Source organism: Fukomys damarensis, unplaced genomic scaffold (assembly GCF_012274545.1).
Source record: "Fukomys damarensis isolate Sample0158 unplaced genomic scaffold, DMR_v1.0_HiC HiC_scaffold_16, whole genome shotgun sequence".
NCBI lineage: Eukaryota > Metazoa > Chordata > Mammalia > Rodentia > Bathyergidae > Fukomys > Fukomys damarensis.
This window is the reverse complement of record NW_022900928.1, coordinates 90,838,732-90,856,226: the sequence shown is the minus strand read 5'-3', so window position 1 is coordinate 90,856,226 and position 17,495 is coordinate 90,838,732. Positions and strand designations below refer to the sequence as shown.

The window sequence follows — 17,495 nt, the reverse complement described above, 5'->3', positions numbered from 1 at the left end:
TTCAATGATCTTTGCTTCTTTGGCACAGCTCCAGGAAAGATTCATCAACATGAAAATTTTTTTCATGGTCACACTTCCCTAAAGTCTCCCTGTCAGCAAATAGACATGGCATCCAAGTGAATTTTTCATTTTTCTTGAAATTTTAGTCTTTGAATATTAGGGAGGAAAAAGTGACATTTGGAAAGTTAGAAACAGCACACACAGAGGATAGTTGTAGGATCGCTGTAGATAGTTGCTGTAGTTCATTAACTCAAAGGACATTTGTTAATCTCCTATGGGGATCAGGGCACTGGTACTGGTCTATACAGTGAGAAAAACAAAAGGTTTTTAGAGTAGATTGTTCTCCTAGGAAATATACAAATTCAACAGGGAAGCAGAAAACATTCATAGGAAGTGTTAAAACTGTATTAAGCATATGCTTCTTAGACAAATCCAGGTGATGATTTCCATAAAAAATGTTAAAGAGAAAATTACTGTGGGCTGCAGAGGCTTCAAAAAGGAAGCCACTAAACTTTAGGAGGACTTTACCTTTAGATGCTGCAAAAGACAGGGAAAATACAAGCCAGGTGATGAAAAGACATGAGCAGAAGATAGGAAGCAGGAATGACCATATCATATTTCTGAAACATTGAAGAGATCATTTAAACTACAGCAGAGAGGAGTCAGGAAAAGTTGGAATGCTATGTTTTTCATTCATTTTTTAAAATTTTCAATTTTTATTGGCATGTGCTTTGTAGTACACTATAATTGCATTCATCCCGGTGTGTTGGTATACATACATGATATTTTTCAATTTGTTACCCTTCATTCTTTTATCCATTCATTTCACACTAGCTCTTTAAGTACTATCTTTTGTCAAGGATACTGTTAGCTTTGATGAAAAAGACATAGCCCTTAGTACCCTACTTCCCTAGTCAATAATGAAAGAGACAGTATATAAATCTGCCACAGTGAAACCCATTAATCTCGATAATCAATATGCTCTAATAAAAATGGGGAAAGAAGAAATTGGCAAATTCCAACCTGAAGAATACACAAGGAATAACATCTTTAAGTCTACCTGGGATCTGAGTTAGGATGGAGGAGATCATAGAGGAGCAAGTAAAAGAACATGGGATGGACATTTAGGCAACTGAGAAAAATATGCAGAAGGACAAGGTGTACTGATGGACATAAGTATCCATAGGAAACTCAAGCAGTCCAGTGGCTTCTTCCAGAGAGTGGCACCTATTAGTGAGGATGTGAAGCTAGAGATTTAAGAACCCAATGGCAAAGGTCCTTGAGTGTTTTTCTTCTGCTAATAGTATTGTAATTGATCCTTTGACCAATAAGGAGTCATTGAAGAATTTCCAAGGAGGTTTTGCATCACTGACATTTGAGCAAAGGTGGTGAGAGTTAAACTATTGTGATGGTGACAAAAAGATATAGGAAATAGATAAAGATAGGAAAGGCTAAATCCAAAGTATTTATGAATTGAACTAAGAACTCATTAGGTTGAAGGAAGGGAGCATAATAGCAGGAAAGAAGTCTCATTCCAATGTTAGAAACAGCATTATTGAAAGGTTAAGCATTGCTTTTGTTAGTCCTACAACAATATCATACTTGAATATTTCTTTGGTAATGGGTGTACCTGTTCAAATATTATTTTTATGAAATCTGGAAAATGATAAAATCCAGTAGCAGCAACTGAAAATGGGGGAGGTTAAAAAAAAAACTAAAATAGGAGAGGCAGAGCTAGGTTAGAAGTAGTACAGGTAATTAAATATTGAGTAAAAAAAGAAGACAAGAGTTGCTGATAGCTATGCTGTTCATTCTGGAAGCCAGTAGTCCTATGGGGTACTGGGCACTTAAAAAGCACCTATGTGTAACCCAGGTGTGCTACAAATTTAAAATACAAATTCTGTATATTGAGAAAAAAGAAATACATTGCTAGTAATTTCATATGAGTTTCATCTTATGAATAAGTATATTCTCTAAATTCATTTTGCCTTTTTTAACATTTTTAATGTAATTAGCAGAATACTTAAGCCTGCGTAAGTGATTGTGTGCATATTTATTGGTCTATAGTGGTCACATGGCATTATTGGTCTATAATCCTCTAGACAGTTTAAGTTGGAGAAACTGAAGCTAAAATAGGTTGTCCAACTTCTTTGTTGGTCTTGGCCACGAGAGAGTTAAAAGATTTATAAAACTTTTTATAGGAGTCAGCAAATTGTTCTTCAGAATTTTTTTTTTTTATTTTAGAAACAATCAGGAATCCCATAAGGTCTGTAAAACTGGCATCATTCAGAAGTTCTCAGTCCCTTTTAATTAATTAGAAGTTTCCTTAAGCCAAGGCCATCTCCAGAGAATATCTTTACAAACTTAGAAGCCAGATGTGTTGATTTTCTCCTGGAATATTAATTCCCTATCCATTAAATATAAAATAAGAAGTATCCAGTGGAAAAAATGAGGGCCAAATTAAGTAGAAGATATTTTAGTCAAGTTAAAACTTTCTGGTTCAAAGATCAATGTCTTTCACTAAAATATCTGTCAGTTATACAGCTGTGTATATGTAAGTCAATGAGCCTGCAATTAAGGTTTGGGGCTCAGTAACAAATTGCTTTCAGCTGCTAGAAACAGAAACCCAATTACAGGTTCTTAGATGAATCTGAAATTTATATTGCACAGGTAAATTGATTAAATAGTCCATCCAAAGCTTCTGTGGTAACTGCACAACAAAATCCAAGACCCTGACTCTAACATTCTTCTCCTGTGTCTGTAGTTCATGGTTTTTATTCCTCCAATGACTAGATGGCTGAAAGAACTCCAGGCATTTCATCTGATTTTCATGAAGGAAGAAAGATGGTCTATTCCCCTTTTAAGAAGATTCCTCAGAAGTTCCCTGTATCACTTTCATTTACTTCTCAGAGCCAGATTTAATCAGAACTACAGTAAATTGCAAGATACCCTAGGGCTTAGTCTCATTCTGGGTGGTAATGTGTCTTTAGAGATTTTTCCTGAGGAGGAAGAGGCAAATCTCTAATGGGATAGACCAATAAGGGCCTCTCTTCCTAGACAACCTCTGAAAAACTGTAAAAAATAGTATACAATGCATGTTTCCAGTAAAAATAATTGTTAGATTATTTATATAATTTATTCAAGTTATATGTGTTTGTTTACCCCAATAATTAAAACCTAAATATATTTTTCAAGCTTTGGACTTGACATTTTGATTCAAGGGTGAAGAAGATGTAGCATCTGTTCCCAAATTTTATGACAGAGTGGCAGAGTTGGGAAGATGTTTTCATTCTCATTCTCCTCCCAAACTTGAAATTCATCAGTAATTTCTCAATGTCCTTTTAAAAATGGCTGAGATCCTTAAAAGCACAGTAGTCTCTAACTTCCTTTTGGTCTGGTTCCGTCTCTCTTTCTGCCTTTGACTCACACAGTTCTCCTTCACTCCCTCTACACCTCTGGCCAATGGTCTGTGGTCTGGGCCTGACCTGCTCTTTCTTTCCTTTTTTTTTTTTGGTACCGGGGATTGAACTCTGGGGTCCTTGCGCTTTCAAGGCAGGCCACTGAACCACTGAGCTAAATCCCTGGTCCCCTGACCTGCTCTTTCCACGGGACTCTTGTCTGTTCTTTTCTTTGAGTCTGGCATTTCCCCATCCCTCCCACCCATAGCCACTCTTTCTTATTTTTCAGATGTCAGTTCACCACTGAATTCTTTAGAGAAGCCACTCCAGGCTCTGCAACACTGGTTGAATTCTTTCTGTTTGTAGTTACATAGTCAAGTCTATGATTGCATCTTTGTCCTTGCTTTTTGCCTTTGAGGCTCATAAAATGGGAAACACACCCAAGCTTGTTTCCCATTGTGACTCCAGGTCTGACACAGTTCTTGGCATGCAGTAACCTCTAAGAACAGCCAAGCATGGGGTGCACATTTATAATCCCATTACTCTGGGATGTTAAGGCAAGAGGATTGCAAATTGAAACAGCCTGGGCAACTTAGTGAGACCCTGTTTAAAAATTAAAAAAATGTTTTAAGGTAAAAAGGGATATAGCTCAGTGTGAAGGCCCTGGGTTCAAGTACTAGTATCACACACACACACACACACACACACACACACACAAAATCTAAGTACATGGCTTTTTGTACGATGAATAAGTAAGTATAATATTAATACAAAAAAGGTGATGAAGTTATGAAAGGGAAAATAAATAATTCCAAATGAAGGAATTCCCTGATTATTTATAAGAGAAATGGCATTGAAATTGGTCCTCCCAGGATTGAAAAGCTAGACAGAAACAATAAGGTGTGAGGCTTTCTTAAAAAATGGGCAGTATGAATGTGATGCGGCTGAACTAGGAAGTTGCTCAAATTATCAGAATGCCTGAAAAATCGGAGAATATATGCTTTTTCATGTAGCACAGGAGGCCATTCACTTTTCAAATGCACACTTGTGCATGTAGTTGAACGTGTTCATGCCAGATAATTACCATCCAAGTCTATTCATAGGAAGGACACCTTACTTCAGCTCATTCATTCTCAGATTTCTTTTGCCACTGTTTTCCTCATCCATCTTCTTTGAATGGGTTGTCATAGAAGAGTTTACTGGAACTATTACAGAAGTGTGAATGAAAAGAGTTCGAGTTGAAAAGCAGCTTCCTACAACAACAAGACAACAGGGTCTCCCTCCCACAAGAAAGCTGTCCCTGTAATTATCCATGGGAAGTCTATAACTGAGTTGATCTAGAGCAGTATAGAAGTGAGAAACCCAAAGATTTTCACATGGTGATACCTAAGCTGTGGGCAGCATGTTCAGTAACAGGGCTAAATGACAAGGGGTTGGCTGGAGATGCAACTGAATGATAAGCAGGTGAACACGAGGTATTCATAAAAAATATGAGAACAATAAATCAAAATTTGTGTAGAGAACAAATATTTCAGCCTAGTACTTCCCAACATCTTACATGCATATGCACCTGGGATCTTACTAAAAGATAGATTCCATTCAGTGGAACCCACTCTCTGAAGGGAGAACTGAGATCCTGCACTTCTAGTAAGCTCCAAGATGGTTCTAGTGCCTCTGGTTCAGGATCTACACCTTGAAAGTGTCAGGTTTCTCACCGCTGCATCTTGGCTGCCAGATGTACAGAAAAAAGCAGTTCAGCTGCTAAGAATAAAGGTCAGTGACATGGGTTTTTGTAATGTTACGTCTATAAAATAGGAAACCTGTTGTCTTTACAGGGAAAATAAATCAATGTAGGTGACGTGGAAATTACCCTAGCCTGGGGCCAGGTTCAAAACTCTGCAGGAACTAATTAGCATTTTCTCAAAACACTAAGTGCTTCCATTTCTTGCCATTCTTTTTAGAGTGTCATGTCTTACCTTAATGTTGGAAAAGAAAACAAGAAACTGTTTTTTAATAATTCACTGTCTCCATATAGAAGGAAACCACATTTGTGGTATTGACTGACATTCTTAGACTGTCAGAAAAAATTTTTTTTTGTAAGTTAGTCCCTTCATTGAATGCAACTGTACAAGGAAAGGTTTTTGATTATAAACAAGCAACACTAAGAAAAAAGATTAAAAAAAAAACACTTGTGGAGAATTTGAGGACATGGACTATCTCTACTTCACAATCGATGGAAGGTAGAACTCAAGGAGGGCAAGGTAAACTCAGTGTTCTGTCACCTGTCACCACAGTGCAACATGCCATAGTCTTAATCAGCTATCCAGAATCATTGCAGTGACCCTGCCTTTGTGTGCATCCCTCACAACTTAGTTTCAGGTTGTTACTGTGCCACTGGCTAGGCTTACATTTCTTTCATGACCTCTACCTCACTCCCACTTCAGATTTCTTCAGAAGAGGATAGGACTCTGCATCCTACTTACCTTGGAATTACCTTCCAATAGAAATAAATCCTACATAAATCCACCTGACCTAGTCCAAATAAAGACAACTTGTAAATCCATACAGGAAGTAATTATGAAAAAAGATCTGTGAGAATTCAAAAGTAGGTGCCATAACCATAGGATACCTTGAAATTTGCCATAAACTGGGAATAAACTTTAAGGGTGAGATGAGCAAAACAGATGTGAACTGGTCCTACACTGGACACGATGGGATGCATGGTCACCTTATGTGATAGGTGTGGGTGCTCCTGACTTGGACTAGAGGATGTTTTTGATTCAAGACAGTTGTAAAAAATCTGAATTCACTGATCCTCCCCAAATTTCTGAGTTAGATGACACTCATCTGTTTCCGTTAATTCCAAGCCAACTGAGTTATTTTGTTTAGTATTTTTTTTTAACTCTCATAAATTTTGCGGTGGGTATTTCTCCTTGCTGCCACAGCATAGATTTCCTGTGGATAACCTGCACCTCTTCTCAATAGTCTCTGACTTGTGTTTGGGTTCAGAAGAGTGGATTTGTGTTCAACTGCAATCCCTGTCTCAGTGTGTGATTTCAGGAGCTTTTCAAGTCTGTGACTCTGAGGAAAGCAGCTATCCTGAAACCCGAGTGTGAGCAGGATCAGGGTAGCCTCAGGCTGAAGACAAAGTGAACAATCCATTTATAAAGACAGAAATAAGCCAGAATCTTGTTGAGCCACTAGGTGAAGCTTATATCCAATCCTAGTCTTTTCATTTATTTTAGCCAATAAATGTCCTTTATGCCTGTGTGTGAGAGTAAACCCAGTTGGGCTTCCTGTTGTTCACAATGGATCCATCTAAACCATATAGCTTCAGTTTCCACAGTGTACTCTATTGGGTCCTGCAGCTGTCTTTACAGTGACCTTTGTTTCAGCTATCACTATCAATTGTCCAGGCATCTCTGTATTTCCCACACCAAATTAGACAAAAGGAAATTTTTGACTCAATTTCCCTTTTTTGATCAGGCTATAATAATAAGCTGCTGGTCAACCTGTAGTCTGGCTACTCAGTCAAGTAAGTGCCCACCCATGAAACAGTCGCTGAGGCAGAAGAAAACCACTGTATCCTCTGAAGCCCTGTCTCAGTATCCCTTCCATGTTTGAGCCAATAGGATATGGCCTGAAGCATCTGTATGATTTATATTTATATTCTATATTTGTTATCATTTTTGCTTTTTTCCTATTTTTCTCAGTAACTGATCTGTATTACACAAACTTAAAAACACCCTTAGTGTCCTAGCATTTGGGGATACCACAGCAGAATACCACACTCCTGGTGGCTTATAAGCAGTAGAAATTTATTCACAACAGTTCTGGAGGCTGGAAAGTCAGAGCTCACAGGACTAGCAGATTTGATGTTTGGTATCAGGTTCAGTTCCTGATTCACAGGTGATCATCTTCTCACTGTGTCCTCATAAGGCATAAAGGACAAAGCCTTCCCTGGAGTCTCATTTACAAGAGCTCTGACCCATTCATGAAAGCTGAGCCTCATGACTTAATCACCTTCCCAAATCCCTCTTTCAAACACAATCATATTGGAGATGAAGTTTCAGCAAATGAATTTTGAGGAGACATAAACATTCAGTCTGTAACCCTCACCTTTTGTTTAGAGAACATCTACAAAGAAAAAGTTAAATTTAAATTTTAGAAAACTTCCCTTTCCTTTTTCATTTTTGTTCATTCCCTTTGCAAAGCAATTATTATTATTATATTGGGCCCCTATCTGATGATGTGAGTTTAAATGGATCAAAATTATTTCTCTTTAAAAGCAACACCAAAATTTTGTAAGATATGATGCATACTAATTAAAGTTCAAGAAACCCTAGGCAAGAAAAAAGATAAGCCATTGCTTAAGTTATGCAAAAGTGTATTAAATATTCAAGATTAATTAAAATCTAGAGTAAGATTTTCTAAGGGTGCCATTTAAGTTTGTATAAAAGTTAATGCAATTATTATGAAATGTTTGCTATCAAACTGGTTTGATGAATAAGGGAAGTTAATTAGTTACATAGTGAAATGAGTTAATTCATGTTGCTGTATATTTTTTTCTTTGTTCCATTAAAATTGCTTATAACTGCATAGTAATTACGTAAAGTATGCACTATTTCAAAAAGTGATGGAAGGTATAATTTTATGGTATTTATTTATTTGTTTAAAATCCCATGCAAGTGATTTCTACAGTGAAAGTTTCATGGTGGAAAAACAAAAAATTTGCTTTCTGGTGTTTTTATTTCAGTAGAGAGGAGGGAAGTACAATTTTTACTGAGCAAGTGGTTCCTGGTATATGAAAGCTTGATTAACTATCTGTGTCAATAATGATTTGAAGATTCTGATTCTGGCTTCTGAAAATGACCCCGTTTCCCAATTCAGAACATATGAGCCACAGTATACACATTGATTTGCAAGTTGCTAACTAAGCCAAATGTTTCCTAGTTTCCTGGCCTCATTCATTATTTTTGAGGCTATCATGAATTGGGAAAAGTGTTCCTAGAATCTTAGTATAAAATTGCAAACATATTTCTAGAGTAACTGAGGTCTAAACATTAGTAGAGGTTGATAGTTAGGAGTGGGCTTTGTATACTAGCTTGGATGACAAGTCTATTTATAACATTTTTTATATCAGAAAGAAAAAATTAGTTTCAATTTCAAACTGCATTTTGAATGTCAAAGGGACTTTTCTAGTGTTACCTGTTAATACTCAGGTACAACTTATTCAAAACAAAAAGTCATTTTTTCTGGAAAAGAAAGTGGGCCAAATTAATGTTCTGCTTTACTACAATTTTAGCAAGTAATAGAAGGCAAATAAACAATGTCAACCAATGCCTCCCATCATAGAAATACCAGCTTTATTTCTAGTGTACAGTGAAGTCTTAAGGAGTTCTTATAACCAGTGCATCTGATGGTGTGGTAGTTAGCTTTCCATAATTATGACAGAACACCTGCACCAACAATTTAAAAGGAGGGAAGATTTATTTTAGCTCACAGTTTCAGAGGTTTCAGTCAATGGCCTGCTGGCTCCTTTGTTTTGGGACTTTTATGAAGGCAGGCCACCATAGTTGGTACCCATGGCAAAGGAAGCTATTTAACTCCTGGCAGCTGACAGCCAAAGAGAGGGACCAGAAGAAGCTGGCTTCCATAATCCCCTTTAAGGGCATGCCCCAGTGACGTATCATCCATCCACGTGGCCAAACCTCCTAAAGTTTCCATCACTTCCCGATGGTGTCACGGGTTGGTAGCCAAGTCTTCAGCCTATAGGCCTTGGGTGGAGGGGGCATTTATACAAATTATAACAGATGGTGAATGAATTGAAATTCTTTTAAATCCCATGGCGAAAGTACTTCTTATTAAGTGGGCTCAGAAATACTGTAGTTTAAAGCATGTTTCCCAAAAAGAAAACATATTTAGCCTAGGAAGAAAGATTTCCCTCAATGCCAGTTTTACTGAGAATTTCCAGCAGCTTTCAAATATTGAATCCATAACTGCTGTGTGAGAGAATATGTAAGCAAGTAAGTAAAGAGTCATTCCAGTAAACAGATTCAGAGTGTTGATTTCCCAGGGAGAAAAACCCTCTGTCTTCACTCTACCCCTGCCTGTCTGCCCTTTCCCAGCCCACAGGCAATGTTCCTGTGGCTTTGTTTCTCCCACCAGAAGTGAGGCAACCTAGGAGTGCCCTGCTTGTTTACCACCTGATGAGGGTCCCCCACTACTTACAGCAGCATTTTCAGCTGTGTGAACCACAGAGCTGCAGAGATGTGGCCTGAGTTACCTAATGTGTTTTGTGTTGGTATTTAGTCACAATATTAAAAAGGACAAAAAATGAACTCTGCTCTGCACCATAGAAGAATGCCTGGTGCAATGACGCATTTTTATGTAATGATTTTACTTAAAAAATGTCCAGTCTCCAATTAAGATTGCAGAAGAGGCCAAGAAAAAGGGAAATGGAAGAAGTGAATACATTTCCCATGCCTGAACTTGAAATGTTTATATTAGTACATGTTTCCAGTACATGAATTTTACACTCATCTTAAGGAGTAGGTGCATGTACATAACACAACTTGATTCTGTTTTAATCCTTGTCTCCCCCCACCCACCTCCTGCCTTCTCTAAATCTCATTCCCATTTTCACTCTTCTTGTTATTTTTAGTTCATATTTGCCACATTTATAGTTTACATTCATTATGTGTATTTGATATATGCACATGACACACATTTAATCTTTTTACCTTCCTTTCTTGTCCCCCTTGACCTTGGTATCCTGGACCCCTTCCCATTTATAAAATATCTACTTCCCTGTTTCCTTTTATCACTGCTCTTTACTTGTACTTTACTCAAATGAGAAATAACATATGATATTTAAGTTTGTGTCTGATTTATTTCACTTAACACTAGATTTTCCAAGTGTATTCATTTTCCTACAAAGGTCTCAAATTTATATTTCTTTATAACTGAGTAGTATTCCATTATATAGCGATAACACATTTTTGTTATCCATTCACCGCATTGCTTCCAGGCTGCTTCCAGGCTTTAGCTGTTATGAATCGTGCTGCTGTAAACATTGATATGCATGTATCACTGCGTTATGATGTTTTTAACTCTTTTGGGATGCTACCTAGACAGTGAATATGTAAGTCAAGTGGAATTTCTAATTTTAGTTCTTTGTGGGGTCTCCATATTGATTTCTATAATGTTGCACTAGTTTAAATTTGCACTAGCAATGTAGAAGTGTCCCTTTTTCATCACAAGCATGCCAGAATTTGTTACTGTTTGATTTCTTGTTGACTGCCACTAAATATGAAATCTGGCATAGATTTTCTTGGAAGTGTTATTGTATTTGTTAGGGTGAGCAAACATACCCTGCTGGATTAGCTACTATATTTTCCAGCAGTGTGTTTGTGAGTGTTGGCTTATTGTATTACCACATTATTGCATACAATTTGAAGAGAATTCTTGATCTTGCCTCAGATGCAGGGCAGCCTGTTAAACTACATTTAAGAGTCAAAGCTCTAAACCAATCATTAGTCCTCATCCTTCCAAAATTCTCTAATATGAATGCCTTCAGCTCTTCCCGACACTCTGCCACCTGCTGTGCAAGATGAAATTTTGATTTAAAGAAGTCAGGTGCCCTTTCCTACCCAGACATCTCATTGAATAAAACTTAGAAGCAGAAATTATACAATATTCAAAGGTACAAATGAACCTTTGTTAATAATCTCAATATTAGCTCTTTAGACAAGAGGGGAAAAATCCCTAACCTTGCTAAAGGCATAAATTTGCTATAATATAAATTACACCATTCATCCAACACTATATTGTTAGAAATAAAAGCATTAGTCTGCACTTGCTATTTAAGTCCACTATAAGAAGGCTGTATGTCAAACTGTCATCCCCATTGAGGTGTTATAAAAGAAATTCTTCCAACTGGGCCAAATCTTTCTAACCTATTAAGCATCAGTTTTTAGAAGCATTCCTTGGTGATATGAATACAAAATAACCAAGGTACATGTTGAATACCATAATTTGGTATATTTAAGTGAATTCTTTATATTAAGTAGTGCAGTACTGTCAGGAAGAATAAAACAAAGCAAAGTGAAGTTAGAAGTGAGATGAGCTCAGTACTCCACCCTCAATATTTCCACAGAATTAATTACTTTATTCATTCAACAGTTGTCATAGTTACTTTTCTGGTTGCTGAGATAAAATACCCAACATCCAAAGTGAAAGGAGGAAAGGTTTATTGTAGCTCACAGTTGATAGAGGTTGACAAAGCAGTGCAGGCAGAAGGCAGCAAGCAGTAAGCAAGTGAAAGACAACCAGGGAAAAATGACTCTCTCTCTTATAGCTTATATCTTGCCCCTATGGCATGTGGCACTCACACCCTAATCCTAGCAACCCACCAGGAATCAATCCTCACATCACATACCCTAGATCCACCTTTAAGAAGCCACACTTATGACCGCATGAGGCTTTGGGGGCATCTAGACACAAGTCATAATGGTACTATTTATTGAAAGCAAAAAAAGATGCTGTCATAACAGGTATAGTGATAGTCATGTTTACAGCCTCATTGTCTTACCTCTGGCAGTTGGCATGCAGGGAAGCATACTTAAAAGTTCCCTGCTCAAAAAGTTATTTAAGTTGGTTAATTTTCAAGAAATTGTGAACTGCTAATATTTTCATTTTCTAAATTGATTTTACATGGCACCTGATTAACCTTAGGAAATATGGATAATTTTACTCTGAATTAATAAATATTAGATTGAGTGATTTCTCACAGAAATAAAAAATTCTAATGACAAACTCAGTTGCAAATATAGGTCTCTAAGTGACAGGTAGTCCAAAGTTTTGTCAATATTTGTAATCCAGTCATCTGAGAATACAAAATTCATGACAAGGAAGCAAGTGAGGAAGTGTTTTCTCAGTGTTCATGCCTGGTAGAAGATTATAATAAAATAATCATGGGAAATTATTCTAGTGCTAGCTGTATAAAAAAGTCCATCCCTGGAATACAGAAATACACTTAGGAGGACACACAGATGGAATTGCTATTCAAAGAGTTTGATTTTGACCTTTATGAATTATATATTATCACTGTTTTGAATTAAGCTATCACCACCTCATTGTTATTTTAGCAGCTACTGAATGAGTAGGTGTTCCAAAAAGCAGTGTTTAGCATCATTGAAAATGTTATTTTAAAAGTTCATTTCCACCAAGAGGATGTTCTAATAACCGTGTTTCTGCTGTTACCTCATTCATGTAACAAAAAATTATTGAGGTTGGAAAAAATAGGACAACAGCTGTGATAATTTGATTGAAAAATATTAATAGATGGTAGGCATAATAGTTTATAGAATTTTTATGCTGAAAGATATCAGCATTTCTTTATTCAGAATATGGTTGTACCATTCATCCCATGCTTTGAAATATGAAAATATAAAATATAAATACAAATAAATGACATATTTGCCCACGTCATCTAAATTACACAACTAAAATATCTGGTTATATGATATGTCATAGTATATGTATGTGATATATATGTAGATATATATATTGATGATGTGCAATGTGATACATATACAAATGAATATATATATATTCATATGTATATTCATTTGTATATCTCCATGGTACTCCAATATTCGGTGAAGTTTTTACCTTGCTAGCATCTTGGAATTATAATCACTTCATTAAAAATCACACAAGTCCATGCCTCATTTCTGGGACAGGCTGATATTGTTTTGATCCTGGCAGAGGCAACCTTTCTAAGACCTTATACAAACTGAAAGGGTAGAGTAGCAGGATCACTAGTACTGACACCATTTAAATTTGTATATCTCCATGGTACTCCAATATTCGGTGAAGTTTTTACCTTGCTAGCATCTTGGAATTATAATCACTTCATTAAAAATCACACAAGTCCATGCCTCATTTCTGGGACAGGCTGATATTGTTTTGATCCTGGCAGAGGCAACCTTTCTAAGACCTTATACAAACTGAAAGGGTAGAGTAGCAGGATCACTAGTACTGACACCATTTAAGCAGAAAACAGCCACAGATAATTAAGTAGACTTAATTGTACCTGAATATGGAATATCTACTTAGGTGATCAATTTTAAATTTACTGAACTGGATGTGATAACTATATGAGAGTTACCTCCTATGGAATCATATTTGTAATAAAGGCAGTTTCCCATAGCATTTTAAAGTCTTGAACACACAAAATTCTTCTTTTTCTATTGCTTTGAAATAGTTTACCAATTGCAGATATCTAATGACAATTCTTAGGCATAAATGTACTGTATGAAAAATTACAAAATTCATAATTTCAACTCCTTTGTTATAAATCAGTTGAAGATAACAGAGTACTGACCTATTCGTCTGGCCAGGCTTGGAATGACCAGAGATTCTTGACCTAATAACAAAGTGGCTAATGCTTCAAAGGCAGGTCACTCTCAGCCTCTAGGAGTCTCTGGTATGATAAAATGAGAAATACAGATTTTTTTTACTAATGACCTCTTCTAATGACAAGTGATATAATGAAAACTAAAAGCCACACTTTGATTACCCTTCCGCTCCCTACTCAGTTCTCTTGAGTTTTTGAGAAATGCATATAGTTTTTTGAAAGTCATACCTTTTAATTTACAGAAGTCCTTTAATTTAGTCTGGCTAGGCTGATTTTTATCTCAAAGATCATAGACTCAACCAAACATTAATTTCTATACCAAAGAAGAATCTGCTTAAAATGTTTAATATAGTGAACATATCTTTCATAATAGTAATAATTATAAAGCACATACTACTTATGTATTTTGAAGTGGCATAAATCTAATTAAAAAATAAGCAATTTTCCAAGCATCCCCCTTGTGGAAATTTATAAATCCTTGGTCCATTACTGCATCAGCCTTGCAGATTGTAGTTCTTGGTTCATTACTTCGTGTACCGGTAATTATCCTGTCATGTTATTTGGAATGTTGAGTGTCTGTGTGGACTAGACCATTCTTTCGATTACCCCCTCTTTATTATTAATCTTTTCAACTCATCAGTATTATCCTCCAACGTGTCTTGGCCAAGCAATTCAAGGTCATCCCTTGGACCTTAGCATGATTGTTAATTACTACTCCATAATTTTGCTGCCCATTCCCTCCAGTTCCCTAAATAAACCATAACAAAAATACATAACATTTGCTCAGAAAAATGCAAAGGCAGTTTGAGTGCAATTTTCCAAGTGTTTCACATCTCCGTGGGGCTGGAAAAACCACATACCTGTGCTGATCAGGCTCAAATTCAAGTACGTACCTCTTAATCACATGGTAGACCCTGATGCTACACCTCTATATCATTGTCCTGCTGTCTGGGCCCCCTCATATCTTCCATTTATCCTCCTCCCCATTAGCAGATTTAGTTTCCCAATTCAGTGAAATACTAATGTATTTCATTATTCCCTTTTAAGTAGCAATAATCTTTGCCTCTGCTTTCTTTTACCTCATTCTTTGAAACCTATTCCCAAAGGGATTTCGTCCTCGGCAGAACAGCCCTTGTCATTTCCTCAGCAATCTGCATGGTGCTGAATCCAGCGCTGGAAATTTCAGTGTTCATATCAAATCATCAGCTGCTTTTGATCCTTACTATATCCCGTTTCCTGAAACATTGCCTGGTGCTTGCTCTCTCCTCCTTCTCTTCTTCCTCAATGCGCCCCTCTTACTTATATAAGTTTCTTGTCTTTTTCTCACCTCTGAACAGTGCACAGCCCCAGGTTTCAGTCCCGAGTCTACTTTTCTGTCCTGTTTACCCCTGCTCATTAACAGACCTCAGCTAGGCCAGTGTTCTGCCGTGCTTCTGACTCACAGCCTTACCCTCTAGCTCTGCCCTTTCCATGGAGCCTTCACCCTCACTCTTGGCTGCTTGTTCACAGTCATCACAGTCTAATAAGCATCTCAAACTCTTTGCTTCTAAAATCAAACTGCCATTGAAAATAAATCTTCCTCCTCTAGGTTTCTCCATCTCAGCAAATGTCAGTTTTATTTATCTATTTGCTCAGGCCCCAAACCTTAGCTTTATCTGTATCTCTCTCTCCCACCCTTCACACCCAAAATTCACCTTCCCATCAAAGCCTGTGCCCTCAGTAAATATGCAGAATACAATCACTTCTCCTGATCACTACTGTTTCTATACCTGGCCCATTAATTGCATGGATTGATACAATAATTTTCCAATTGATTTTCCTGATTTCACCCTTGCCCAGTTCCCTATAGTCTAATTTCAGCTCAGCAGCCAGAGTGATATAGTGAAATGAGATATTTTTATTGCATTCCCTATAAAAGCCAGAAGCCTTACAAGTGGAGTTATTTAGAAATTATTTTTGTTTTCAGATGATGGAAGTAATAATGGTAGTATTTCCAAACTGTGAAAAAGAAAAAAAAAAACCTATCTGTTCTTCTTACCCATCCCACACAGTGACCACTGCTTCGAAATAATCATTGTCCTGTATTGGGACAGGTACATAGGTACAGAGAATAAGGAGGATTTAAACTGTTTACAGCATTACTTTTGTCCCTTATTTTATGATCTCTTTTATTATGATAAACAAAGAGAATTGCTTCCTGGTAGTTAGTTGAAGTATTCTTATGAAAATTTCCTGAGCCAAAACTCCAAATCCCTTTAACTATTTTTTTACAAGCCTCTGACTAACACACTCAACTTACTTGAAAATACCCAGGGCCTAGAGTTAGACTAGTCCATAACCATCTTTAGATACTCTGATTTGAGCAACCAGTCCCAGCCAAGTAGACTCCTATCTGCTCTGCGTCAAAACCATCTACATGGAATTTAGCAGGCCACCTGTTTTCTGGAATTTTTTAAAAGTATGTTTTGTTTATGCATCTTGTCTCCAATATTACTATTGAAATTGTGATCCATATACCCAAGGAAGAATAATTAGAAAAAGAAGGTAACCCATCTAGTATTAACTTTGTGTTTGAATTTCTCTTATCAGCATTGCTGATTGAGGAAAATTTTAAAGTTTATTTGGCCTTTTGAAACTTGATTTTATTCTGACCCTCAGAGATTTAAGATGGTGCTTCTAACCGAATTTTCTAATGCATATTTATTCCAACATTAGGCAAAGTTTTACAGCTCAAATATTTCAATAGGAATTGGCTTCAAATGCTAATATATGGACTGTTTTTACTTCAGAAAAGTTATAAAGGCATACAGAGTTGTGTGTCATTTCCATGACTATATTAGGGATTTAAAAGTTAATAATTAAGAAGTGGTAATTTTATCCTAGACTTCTGTGCCTACAGAACCAAGATTCTACATCAGCCAGTAATGGTGTTAAATATGTGATAATGTTCACGAAGATTTTGACTACTTTACTATTAACCCGCTTGTAAGTGCTTTGTTAAAAGTAATGGATAAATAAGTAAAAAGCTCAGTTGTAAGTACTTATTCGTCCTGAGTAGCCTTATTCATTTATGATACCACTGTTGAAAATTTAAGCCCCAGACCAGCTGATTGTGTGCGTGTATAAATTGGATATCAAAATATTTGCCATTGGATATAATCACTTTACATCTTCTGAATGACTTTTCTCACTATCCCTAAGGCTATACTTAGAGTTTCAAATCAGCTTGCAGACAAAATGCTTATTGACTCCTTTTCACTGAGCAGAAATCTCCTTCAGTTTCTATCTTAAGAGTTTGAGTTTGTCTTAACATATTCTGCATATCTCATCCCACCAAGACTAATCTTTATATTGTCCTTAATGTCATGGCTAGAAAAGAAAATATGTAGAAAGATACCTCCAAAGACATGTCACTTCTACCTAAAATCCTATCACTTTTGCAGTTCCCCTGTTAATCTGCCATGTTTTAAGAAGTCCAGCAGTGGCCTTATATGTTTCCTGCCAACCCAGGGGAAAATTTCTGATTCATTTTAAGTGGATAAATGAATATTTTCATTGAATTAATGAATGAATGGATTAATGTTTTATCATACTCATCCTTTAATATCATAGATAAAATGTCAGATACTTTTGTGGGTGGTTTTTTTTTTTTTTTTTTTTTTTTTTTTTTTTTT

At 36.5% G+C, this 17,495-nt stretch overlaps 1 protein-coding gene across 3 annotated transcripts in view; it reads left to right on the top strand.

Annotated features, from left to right (window-relative positions):
* The window catches only part of Cntnap2 (contactin associated protein 2), a 2,025,293-nt gene that overhangs the window by 1,122,847 nt on the left and 884,951 nt on the right, over positions 1–17,495 (top strand). The gene's annotated exons all lie outside the window — the stretch shown is intronic.